Source organism: Micromys minutus (assembly GCF_963924665.1).
Source record: "Micromys minutus genome assembly, chromosome: 9".
Lineage (NCBI taxonomy): Eukaryota > Metazoa > Chordata > Mammalia > Rodentia > Muridae > Micromys > Micromys minutus.
The window spans coordinates 33,259,705-33,272,956 of record NC_137978.1 but is presented as its reverse complement, the minus strand read 5'-3'; the positions used below and the strand labels follow the sequence as shown (position 1 = coordinate 33,272,956).

Genomic DNA, 13,252 nt, shown 5'->3' with positions numbered 1-13,252 from the left:
TCTGAAGACAGCTACAGTGTACTTATATACATAAATAAATACACAAATGAAGGTCACTGACATAACAAGGGTCAAAGCATATGTGGGTCACTGCCATAGACCCTCTCTAGCGTTTCCATTTACTTTAGGAACAGTTTCTCACATATCCTTGTATCAGTTTTCTTGAGATTCACTGGTTTACCTGAATTACTGATAATCCCTGAAAATTAAATGCTTCACAGCACAACAAAACATTTTTCCATGACATATACCCATGTATGCTAAGACACATGAATGATATTTACCCTCAGAGTGTCACCTCTGTGGTCCTGTATGCAAAGTTGCCACCTGTCTCTTCCACGAGGTTTTCTTGTAAAAAGGGTGCTAACATAGCCTGGTCAGCAGCACGCCTTGTGATGAAGCACAAAGAAGCCCAGCTCTGTACAGCCTACCCTCTTAATTCTCTCAGTGGCTCATCCTGAACACCTAGTTCCTGACACTTTTCCAAAGGGGGAAGGGGAAGGGGAAGGGGGAGGGGAACATAAAAAGTTATTTGTTACATTTAAAAAAGGGGGGAAAGGGGGAAAAGCTATGTCTATGTTCACCTCATTCAACTTCCTTGAGTAATGGCACTACAATGTTGCTTAAATAGGCAAAACATGGACATCCGCAGTGAGTGCAGACACCATTCATAACAAGGTCATGGCTGGAAAGACAAGTGGTCTCAGGTGTGGGCAAGAAGTGTCATCAAGGTGACAGGTCAAGAATGTAATGGTAAAGCACTGTAAGAGCTTCTGCAAATCAATTCCAGGGCAAAATATTCACAACAAAAGCTTTGAAAACACAGATCTCATTATCATACACAACTGCTTAAAGCAGTGTGCAGATATATGTGCTTTTATTGGTTTTACCCTTCAAAGACTAAAGATATAAGAAGTCCTTTTTTGTTTTTTGAAAAAGGAATCCAACAGAAACTTGATATATTTTTCCTGCCACAGAATAGCAGCTTTCAAGGCAAATTTCTTGGTATAAAGCTCCTAAATATAGATCCTATTTCTTTGGTCTTTACTATTAATACATTCAAAGCAAAATTATAAGTAGGAAAAACAAGGGTCAAGGAGAAAGAGAATTCCAAAACGGGGTTTTCTTCTTCTTAATTTTCTGTATTTCACTTGTTGTCCTCCTTCCCAAAAACTAAACTGAGCTTCCAGAAGTGATGTGAAGAATCTCCTATTGCTTTATTGAAGAAATTGCTTTCTAATTTGGGTCCATCTTCATTACTCAAACATTAAAAAGGCCACTTGAGTATGCCAATCTGAGGGGGAAAAAACACAACAAAACAAAGCACATAATGAGAAGAGGCAAAACCAGTCACACCTAAACTGCTAATGAAATCAACCAAAGCAAGACCTTGAGAGTAAATTCCTTAAACTTAATTTAGATATTAATTTGTCACTGCCTACAATAACATGGTTACAAGTCTTCTTGTTGTAGAGACAAGAAAATTACTATGCTTCCCAGGTTGTCCCTGACCTCAATAGCCCCGTCTCAATCTTTTACACGGCTCAGACTTCAGGCATATCACACCACACCTAACCTTTTTAAGTTCTTTAAGATTTTATAAATCTCACTTGACCATATATATAAAACAAACAAACCAACCCACAAAACCAACCATTTCTCCAAGTGGCCAAAGGAATTCATAAATTCTTTTTTAAATAATTTATTCATTTTATGTATATGGGTGAGTACACTGTCGCATCAGAAGAGGGCATCAGATCCCATTACAGGTGGTTGAGAGCCATCATGTGGTTGCTGGGAATTGAACTCAGGACCTCTGGAAGAGCAGTCAGTGCTCTTAACCTCCCCAGCCTTACTGGGTCTTTTTATATCTAGATTTTCAACTTACCAAATCATATATTGTGTGGAAGGAAACACTGCAAATTTCATCATTATCTAATTATTAGGTATTATGCAAAGATAGACCATTAAGACAATCTGTCACCTCATGCATTTATATTGTACATATTTTAGATAATTATCAGTTTAGAGACAAATAAAGCTCTTTCTGATCTAACTTGATAAGAACAAAGAGGACTCAAAAGTTTCTTTGTGCAATTCCCAACATTCTTCCAGGAGTTACTTTGTGACAGGAGAACTTGTATCTTTGGGCAGGTTCTGTTCTGCTGACAAATCCTATGCATTACTGTGTTAAGATCATGGACTACAAAATACCAAGTTCTTGACAATAGCATATCTGTGGAGAAATGCCTCTCCCTCCCAAGTGCTGGGAATAAAAGTGCATGCCACTACAGTCTGGCAATCTAGGTTTTTTTTTTTTTTTAATTTTAAATCAGGACTGTTTATAAGACAAGATTTGGGGAAAACCACACTAAACATTTTAGTGTTACAGACAAGCCAGGGCAACATAGTTAGTCCCAGTTCAAAAAATCTTTAAAAAATTTGATTACTTTTAATTATATGTAGAGGTAGGGTATGAATATGAGTAGGAGATTTGAATCTCCCAGAACTGAAGTCACAAATACTCTGTAAGCTGCTTTGACATGGCTGCTGGGAAATGAACTCTTGTTCTTTATAAAGAGCTCTTATCTCTTACAAACACTGAGCCATTGCTCCCTCCTGACACCCCCCCAACAATAAACCAAAGTAAGTCTTTTTTTTGCAAGTTGCTCTCTGATCATAGCAACAAAAAAGTAACTGATATAGGGAGGATGAGGAGGAGGAGAAGGTAATGGAAGACAGATATGTCTTCTCTCATACAAGGAATCTATATTTAGACATGGAGGGCATAAAACAAAGAGGATTATTTGTGAGGGGAAGATTAGTAGGAAGAAGTAAAGGAGGGTGATAAAGTCAAATCTAACCAAAGAACAATGATAAACATAAGAATGTCCTCATAAAACCCTGATTTGGTGTGCTTTAAATAAGTAACTTGACAGAAGTGGTGGTGCACACCTTTAACCCGTACTCAGGAGGCAAAGCCAGGAGCATCTTCGTGAGCTCCAAAGACAGCCAAGGCCATAGACCCTGTCTCAAAAATTTTTCCATAAATAGAAGTAACAAAACTGGGCCAAAGAGATGGCTAGGCAGTTAGTTAATAGCTCTGGCTGCCCTTCCAGAGGACTTGGGTTCAATTTCCAGCACCCACATGGCAGCTCACATGTCTTTAACTCCTGTTCCAGGAGACCTGACACTCTCTTCCAGACATACCTGCAAGCAAAATAAAAATAAGTAAATTCTTAAAAAAAAAAAAAAAAGAATTTAACTTGCTAGAGAATACAAATTCTACAAATCAAGGTAGTTAGCTGAAAACAAAACAAAAAGAAACCAAATTTAGGTAGCTTAACTAGGAAAGGAATTTACCAAACCACCACTGGAGTTCAGAGAATTAGGAGACTTTGATTTGGCAAATATATAAAACAACAGAAGCTAAGCAGTTGGAGCCAATGCTCCAGTGATGCAGTAACTGCCAAGGGAGTGAGCTCGCACTTGTCTTTCTCTCTGTAGCTCTCAGGCACAGCCTGGGTATGCACAGTCATGTACTCAGCCTCTTCAGGCATACTATAGGCTGGTGAGATGGCTCAGATATTAGAGTCTGATACCAAACCAGATTAACATACTATGATCTCCAGAACCCATATATTAAAAATGCAAACTGATTTCCAACCTATATACACACATACAAAATATAAAAAAATAATTTTTAAAATAAAGCAATAAAAGATCATTTCACACAAAAATCCTGCCAGTGTTAAGTGCTATCATTTTACCTGCTCCAAGAAATTTCCTGAAAATTTCAGAAAGTAACATTCAAATAGTAACATTTGCAACCTTTCTCAGGTAGTCTTCTAATGCTCTATTACATTTAATGAACGCAAACATTTAATGCAAACAAACCTGATATTATCAAACAACTAAAAACTAAATCTAAAATCAAACAGTTCCAAATGAGAAATATTAAAATAAAAGATAAATTCTACTAGGGCATAGAATATAAAACAGAGAAGTATACTCATCTCCACATGCAATCTGAGCGTTACTGTGGGCTTTTAAGATCGGATCATTAACGGTGCTATATTTAGGCACATGTTTTTTGTTGGTGGTAGTTGCTTTTCTTTAAAATTATTTTATGTGTGTAAGTGTTTGTATTTATGTAATGTATATCATGTGCTTGTGTGGTATACATGCATGCCAGAATTGGGCATCAGCTCCCTAGAACTAGAGTTGCAGACAGTTGTGAGCTAACATGTGGCTGTTGGGAACCAAACCTGGATCCTCTGCAAAAGCAACAACTTTTCTTCACTGCTGAGCTGCAGCCCTGTTTGCTTTTTTGTCCAGGTTGGTCTTCAACTCACTATGTATGAGGCAGAGGATGACTGTGAACCCAGTCCTACTGCCTCCTTATCCCAAGAGCGAGGATTATTGGAGTGAGTTACCTACCAGGCTGTTTATGAAATTTTAAGGTTATTCACTTTTTTAAAAAGGTTTACTTTATGTATATAAGTACACTGTAGCTGTCTTCAGATACACCAGAAGAGGGCATCAGAAGATTCCATTACAGATGGTTGTGAGCCACCATGTGGTTGCTGGGAATAGAACTCAGGACCTCTAGAAGAGCAGTCAGTGCTCTTAACCACTGAGCCATTTCTCCAGCCCCACTTTTCTTTTTACAATGCTGAAAAATTAACTCAGGAACAAGAATTCTATGTTAATCCTTAACATCTAAATATTAAGCCCCCAAGATTTTAAAACCAGAAAAAATATTTGCTTTTCTTAACATCTGCTCCAAAAGTCACTACACAAATGGAACGTGTTACAACCAAGTTGTTCAGTAAAGATCATTTTTTTTCCCCACTCAAGCATAGTGGCTCATGCCAGTAGTTTCTAGCACTAAAGGAGATGGATTATTAAGAGTCCTGGGCCAGCATAAACTACAAAGCCCCTGTTTATCTGAAACAAATAAGGAGAGCTAACTTTTATCAATAATTTCAAACTGCACTGACCCTGAATGGGTATATTTATGTAAAAGACTTTTTTTTTAACCTCATGTGAATATTTTGTAGAATTATTTCTAGACATCTATTCTCAAAAAATCAATTCCTAAAGTTCTCTGACCTTCATACAAGCACTGTGACACATACAAAATAAAAGTTGTTTAAAAAAAAAAAAATCTCTTCTCCAGAAGAGATGTGGCTTAGCTCAGAGTACGGCGCCCTGAGACTGGAGGAGACTGAGCCACACAGATGCTGGAACTGAAACTGGGTAAGTGCTCGTAACCGCGGAGTCAACTCTCCAACCCTCACAAACGTCTATGTGCTATGGAGTCCAGCACAGGGCCAGGAGGCCGGCTGGCTCAGACCTCAACATATGTACCAAGGTATGCATATACCCACACAAATACATACAGAAAAAAATCAAGAGTTCAATGTGCCAGGTGCAATAGCATATGCCTTTAATACCAGCACCCGGAGACAAAGGCAGGTGGATAGTTAAAACACTGTCTCAAAAAATAAAATGGAATCTAATATATAGTCTCTTTCATTTTAGTTAGCTCTTGTTTAAAATAGGTATTAAGAGAACTTGGTTTCCAGTAACTACAAGCGAGCTCACTACTGACTACAGATCCAGTTCCAAAGCCCTCTTCTGGTCTCCAAAAACACATTCCATTCACTCATCTTAAAAAGGGACTTAAAAAATAGACGTTAATTATTCTATAAATGTATCTACAGAAACCAAGAAAGTAAATGAAAATTTAAACTTTTAAGTATAAACAAGAGTTTTCAAGTCAAATATAAAGTACAGTCAATCGTAGATCTTATGTTTAATTTTTTTTCAGTCCAGTGATTTGGCCTTTAGTCTTAATAACAAAGTAAAGTAGGCTGGTTGTTTACAGTAAAGGAAGATAAACTTAATGAGGATTTTAAAATCAGATTTTTAAAGACCATTAGACTGATGGCGTGTAATGCATTGGTGGTATGTCATGTACAAAGCCAGATCTCCAGAACCTGTACCATGCTTTGTCATCCCACCTTCCCACAAGAAGCCTATACCTAGGCTCCTGGATTTTTATATTTCAGCTGGAAAACTGTAAAGTCTTTTTATTGTGGAAATAAGTGCTTTGTGGTCGACCAGATACTCCCAGCCTCCAGTACATGGAAACGTGCTAACAGCACTACCTACCTTCAGTGCCTGTTTTGCTGAAAAATTTGTCAAACTAGTTATGAGCTGATGATTGCTTAGGTAGAGAATTGTCTTAGTCAAGATTTCTATTCCTACACAAATCATCATGACCAAGAAGCAAGTTGGGGAGCAAAGGGTTTATTTAGTTTACACTGTTCACAAGCCCAGCCTCCATCTTCTGTACCATTCTCAACATCATCTTCCAAGCTCCTACAGAACATCCCACAGAGCTCTTTATATCCCAATGGCTCTTCTAGTTCCAAAGTCCTTCCACAGTCCTCCCCAAAACATGGTCAGGCTGTTACAGGAATACCCCACTATGCTGGTGGCATTTTCTTCAGCGAAAGTCACTGCTGGTATATCAGACTCTGAGGAATTCATTTCCTCATGTGAAAAAGGCATTCTTTCAAGGAGTGGAGCTGAGTGTATTATTACTTCCTCAGGTGGGGAAAACCCTTGAGAATCTCAAGATTCAAAATTCTGAGCTTCAACATGGCCCTCCCACACATCCACATCCCAAGTTATAGGATCCCATTTTTTTTTTTTGCCAATTAATTTCCTTATTTCTACCGCTGACACCCTCTGAGGCTGAGACTTGAATTTTCACTGTAATTCAGCCAACATTATAATGAGAATTTCAGTTTGAGTTTCTGCAACTCCAGCTCTATGGCTGCTGGAGAGAAGATTCTCTTCAAAGACACACTTAGCAACCTTTAGATTGTTTACTTGCATCTGGAGCCATTAATTTCACCATACAGCTCACTCTTTTCCTTCATCAAATGTTCCAGAGATGCTAAGAGTAAAATGGCAGCCAAATCATTTTCCATTTTTTTGTAACCAACTTGTAGAGTACACTGAATCACCTAATTCATTGAGATAATCAAAAGAATTAACTTCTTTAAGTCTGAAATATAGTTTCAACCAAGGGTTTTCTATATTCTCTGAGCTCCCAGGAGGAAGAGTATCTGGAAAGGTTTCAGTAATTGAAAGTGCTGGTGAATTATTAAACCAATTCCAGATTCTTTTTTTTTTAAATTATGTATTTATTATGTATAAGTACATTGTAATTGTCTTCAGACACACCAGAAGATGCATCAGATCTCATTACAGATGGTTGTGAGCCACCATGTGATTACTGGGAATTGAACTCAGGACCTCTGGAAGAGCAGTCAGTGCTCTTAACCGCTGAGCCATCTCTCCAGCCCCCAATTCCAGATTCTTAAAAGATTCATCCTTATATTTCTTCTCCTCTAGAACCACTCCCAGTCCCAACTTCAGTCTTAGGGTTTTATTGCTGTGAACAGACACCATGACCAAGGCAAGTCTTAGAAATGATAACATTCAATTGGGTCTGGCTTACAAGTTCAGAGTTTCAGTCCATTATCAAGGCAAGAGCAAGGCAGTGTCCAGGTAGGCATGGCAGGAGGAGCCGAGAGTTTTACATCTTCATCCGAAGGAAGCCAGGAACCGACTGGACATCTTTAGGCAGCTAGGAGGAGAGTCTCCCAGAGTGACACACTTCCTCCAACAAGGCCATACCTTCTAATAAATAGTGCCACTCCCTGGGCCAAACCATCACAGGTATATAAAGTAATAGTTGCCTTTTTATAAATTTTAGTGTATTTGAAATCATCTATAAAATTCAATTCATATTGTATTAGGTAATGAACAAACCTTACAATTAAAGCATATTTGTGGACGGAAGAGTTTAGCTTCTCTTATAAAACCATTTTTTAATATTTTGACTGTGGGTAGTTTTGTTTGAGGCAGAGTGCAGTAGCAAACAGAAATCACTGGGTTTGATTTAAAAGTAATTTGAGATGTTAGATCTTCAGCACAAAAATAAGCTAAATTCTGGACAACACAAATTACAATGACTTTGTAAATATCAGTATAACAAGATCCCCCATAACACAAATTCAAATGTGCCTTTTCTTTTTAAGAGAAAGACCTGTGTATGTGACGTGTGTGTTTCTATGAATGCAGGTGAACATGTGCCACTGTACGTTGAAGGTAAGAGGATGATCTCTAATGTCAGTCCACGTTTTCTCCCTTGTGAGACAGGGTCTCATTTGCATATGCCAGGTTAGGTCCACATGCTTCCAGGGATTCTCCTGTCTCTGCACAGGAGTTCTACAGATACAAATCTAAGTCCTCTGGCTTATCACGCAAATAATACTTTATATCCCAGCCATTCTCCTAGCTCAGATTTGCCTTTCTATTCCTTTTTATCACACAGCACAAAGAACAATTCACTAGAGTCAAATCTCACCCAACAACCATGTGGATCTCTCAGGAATCAAGCTCAGATCCTCTTAGGCCTGGCAGCAAATAACTTTTCCTAACCGAGCTACTTGCCTGACCAAAAGTTTGCTTTTCTAGAAACCATTTTTGTTAGGATGCCTTAAAATGGCTCATGCCCCTTAATGTTACAGCAGTTTAACTTTCATGGTTAAAAGCAGTCAGGACTGGGGGTGGGGTAGGGCAGTTCAACCTCCATCACTGAAAAACTAAACAAACAAACAAACAAACAAAAAACCAACTAAGGCCGATGTGGCACAGGGAGACAGAAGCAGGCAGATCTCTACTGAGTTTGATGCAACTATATCTACACAGTAAGTTCCAGACCAATCATGGCTACAGAGTGAGACCAGGTCTCAAAACACAATAGAACAAAACCCTTCAACCTACTACATAAGAAAAAAACAAATACATACACGCAGCATACCAGTTACAAGGCAGCATTCAAGCACTGTGACAGTCCACTTAGGTTTGTCTACTAGACAAATGAGTCTCACCTCCACTTTTCTCAACGACAAAGTAAGAAAAAAACAAACAAAAACCAACAACAAAAACCCACATCTGCTTAGCAAAGCACAAGGTTCACATCTCAAGGACTGCCATGACAGCTTCATGAGACCTAGTCTTAAATAACAACACTAGAGACACAATTAGGTGCAAGAAAGTACTTTGAGCTAGTACTTTGATCCCAGTTCATAGGAGGCAGTAGCAGGTAGATCTGAATTCAAGGCCAGCCTGGTCTATGTAGTGAGTTCCAGGGCAGACAGAGCTAGTCTTGAAGGCGGAAAAAGCATTTTGGACAAATGTAGAGAGAATCTCTTATAAATATCACCTGTCAATAAGGTAAGGCAGGAAGTAGGAAGTGGGACATTGGCAAGAAGAGAGAGGATTCTAGAAAATAGTAAGAGATAAAAGACTGGAACGACAGAAGGTAGATGAACTTGGAGAGATGCTGAGAAAGATGCAGAGGAGATGCAAAGGAGTAAGAGGTAACTAACCACATGGTAGACACAATAGTTTAAATAGTTAAATAAATTACAAGCTTGTCAGGAAATGAACCAAAACTTAAGGCCTAGGTATTTATTAATAAATATCTAGTCTCACAGTCTTCCTTCTGTGTGCAGGACCGGGAAAGGGAATATGTTAGTCTTAAACTATAAGATTTGCTGTCTTCTGAAAGAAGATTGAGAACTGATTAAATGAGGATTTAAAAACTATATTATAGGGCTGGAGAGACATCTCAGCAGTTACAAGCACTGACTGCTCTTTTAAGAGATCCTGAGTTCAATTTCCATCAACCACAGGGTGGTTCACAATCATATGTAATGGGATCCAATGCCCTCTTCTGGTGTGTCTGAAGACAGTTACGGTGTACTCATAAATCAATCAATCAATCAATCAATCAATTTCTCTTTCTTTCTCTCTCTCTCTCCCTCCCTAAAATAGAAAGATAGAACCATGCAGTGGTGGTGACACACACTTTTGGTCCCAGCACCTGGGAAGCAGAGGCAGGTAGATCTCTGAGTTCAACACCAGCAGTTTACAAAGTTCCAGAACAGTCAGGGCTACCTCAAAACTCTGGAGATTGAAAAACCATGAAGGAAGGAAGGGAAGAAAGAGAGAAATCAATCAGTCAATCAATCAATCATATAGACTGGAGATTTGACTTGTTCTTTCAGAGAACTTGAGTTCAATTCCAAGAACCCAAGTTGACGCCAAGTTGGAGTCTGAAACTCCAGTCCCAGGGATCCAAGGCCAAACTCAGATCTCCGAGGGTGCCAGACACACATGTGATGCACATACACACAGGTAAAACATTCATGCATATTAATAATAAAACTAATTCATTCTATTAGAAAATAAATTATAGGCTGGTGGTATATAGGTTAGTGAGAATATCTGTAGCATGCACTAGGCTGGGTTTTATCTCCTACATTGAAAATAAAAAGTAGTCAGGTACAGTGGAGAATGCCTTTAATTTCAGCATAGGAAAGGCAGAAACAGGTGGATCTCTGTGAGTTCTAAATCAGCATTACTCTACACCAGTAGTTCTTAACCTGTGAGTTCAAGGGGTCACATCAGATGTTTACAGTATAATTCCTAACAGCAGAAAAATTACAGCTGTGAAGTAGAAACAAAATAATCTTATGGTTGGGGTTCCTCACCACAACATGAGAAACTATATTAAAAGGGCCTCAACATTAGAAGACTGAGAACCACTGTTCTACATAGTAAGACTCTTGTCTCAAAAAAAAAGTGTTTCTCTACGTATATGTATATAGCTAGAGACACATCCACAGAGATACACAGAAATACACTCACAGATTATTAAATACAATAATCATGTACAAATTATTGAAATGGTCGGGGGAAAAAAAGCCAGACATGGTGGTGTACTCCTTTAATTAATTCTAGCATGGGTAGGTAGGTATACTCCACTTCCAGGCTAGTCTGGTCTACAAAGTGAGTTAATTCCAGGTCAGCACTACACAGAAAAACCCCCAACTTAAAAAACAAACAAACAAAAAGAATTCTGTTAATTCAAAATAAAGGCTTCCCATTAACTTTAAGAATTGCCTCCCAACTTTAAGAATTCTGAAAGCACACTGTCCACTATCAACCGAAAGAATAGTTAGACCAATAAAGAAATGCAAGCCATTTTAGAACACTCAGAAAAAAGGTAAAGAGATGAATTAACAGTCTCTCTCAAACACTGTAAAACAATAATGTCAAAACAGAAAGCAATTATAATTTTCAAAAAGAACTTTGAATGATTTTCTTCCAAGACCAACAATATAAGTAAATATTTGCTGGGGTTGAAGAGATGGTTCGGTGGTTAGGAGCACTTGTTGCTCTTCCAGGGTACCCAGGTTTGACTCCCAGCACTCACTTGGCAGCTCACAAATGTCTCTAACTCCAGTCCCAGGGGATCCAATATCTTCTGACCTCAATGGGCTCTGCATGTACATTTACACTGGCATACATGCAGACACAGTACCCATACACATAAAAAAAAAACTTTACTGTCTAAACGAATGTATAAAAGTAACTGAAACCAACTCTATGAAAGGTGGCAGTTTATCTTGTGAGTGGATCTTCAAAGATCCAAAATTTACACTCCATTTTATCTTTTAAATAGACAGAAATTTCAACTCAATCATACCTTTCCCAAGATTAAAATTTGCCATTGTTTTTGTTGCACTTTTGGCAGGGTATTTTTGCCTTGTAAGTAAAGACTGTCTTTAGTTTAAAAAAGGGGGGGAGGGGACACAGTTACCTAGCACTGTATTTCTGAACATATTTTCACTTGCAAAATTGTTTTTTATTTTGTAAATGGATTCTGAGGAGAAAACCATCCTAAAAATCTTGAGACCTCCTGCCGAGCAGTAGTGATACAGAAACCCTTTAATCCCAGGACTCAGGATCTGAGTTCAAGCCCAGAGTCTACAGAGTGAGTTCCAGAATAGAAAGGGCTACACAGAGACACCCATCTTGAAAACAAGCAAAAAAAAAAAATCATGCGACCACCAACGAACTACAAACTTCAGTCTACTGAGGTCTAATACTTTATTTTTTGATGAAATTTACCGAAGAAGCTTACTAGTAAACAAACAACACGAACCACCACTAACTTCAGGTTTTCCGGGTAACTAAGAGTTATCAAAGTTAAACTATTCAACACATTATACACATCAACCTCAGAATACAAAAGTGGCAGACAAAACTGATACCACAGCACAATTTCAGAACTACCCACGACTACCAAAACAAAAAACAAAAACAAAAACACCGCGCCCATTCTTATGTAAACTTTTGTAGTAAACTTCCTGAGCCTCACCTTCGCTTTCACCTACCCTTACCAAAGAGGCCAAATAACCGAAATGTTATCGTATTTAAGCATCTAAACAGGGTACTTCCCCAGGCTACAGCCATTTTAGATTCAGTATCTTTTAAATATTATGGGTTGGGGAGATTTAGCATGGAATAAAAACGACTAATTAGACACTTCAACCAATCAAACCTTCTCCCCAATGAGACGGAGTATGATGGATAACTGGTAAGAAAATCTTAAGTACAAGGTCTTCCTACCCCGGAGAACCCCAACTCCGGGCGTGGAAGTTCCCTTTCACCCACATATTCCACATTTGACTTACACGACTTTTTTCCTCGTTAAGTTTCTCTTAACTGGAAAACAGAAGTCATCGGCTCTTATTTTAAGGAAAGGTAAAATAAAAGAATAAAAAAAAAAAAAAAAAAAAAAAAAAAACCCGAGTAAACCAAATTACTCAGCCACTATCAAGCCGGAACTCTTGGAAAGGAGCCGGAGCCGCAGGTGAGCGTTTCCGACCGGGAACCGAAGTTGAAGTCAGAGAGCTCTGGAACCGCCGCGGCGACGCTAGTGTGTGCAAGGCTCCTCCCGTTGGGGGGAGGGGGACGTTCCAACGAGACGACTTCTAGTTCCTCTCGTCCACCCCGGCAGACCCACACCCAACCACCTGTGCAAGACCTTCTTCCAACTAGTTTTCATAGACGGCCAGTTAGGCAGCCGGTGGAGCCCGCGCCGGGACGACTCGAGGTCTCCTTCTGCTCTGTGTCCAAAATCCGCACTCACCAGGCAGCGGCGGGGCTACGGTCAAGGACGATTCGCGGCGCCTAAGGACGCGTCCCCAGCTTCTCCGACCAGCAGAGGTGACTAACCCACAACCATAACAAAGCTCTTCCCAAAATGGCTGCCCGGCCCACAAGGCCCAGGAGGGGGCAGAGCGGGTGG

General features: G+C 39.2%; 1 protein-coding gene across 1 annotated transcript in view; it reads right to left on the bottom strand.

Moving 5' to 3' along the window:
- GPBP1L1 (GC-rich promoter binding protein 1 like 1) overlaps positions 1-13,207 on the bottom strand; it is a 36,213-nt gene extending 23,006 nt beyond the window's left edge. Inside the window, exons 1-2 of the mRNA XM_080921535.1 lie at positions 13,094-13,207; positions 285-1,294 (exon numbers count right to left, since the gene is read on the bottom strand). The gene's annotated coding sequence lies outside the window, so the exon portion shown is untranslated. The remainder of the gene's footprint in view (positions 1-284; positions 1,295-13,093) is intronic.
- Between the last annotated feature and the right edge of the window lie 45 nt (positions 13,208-13,252).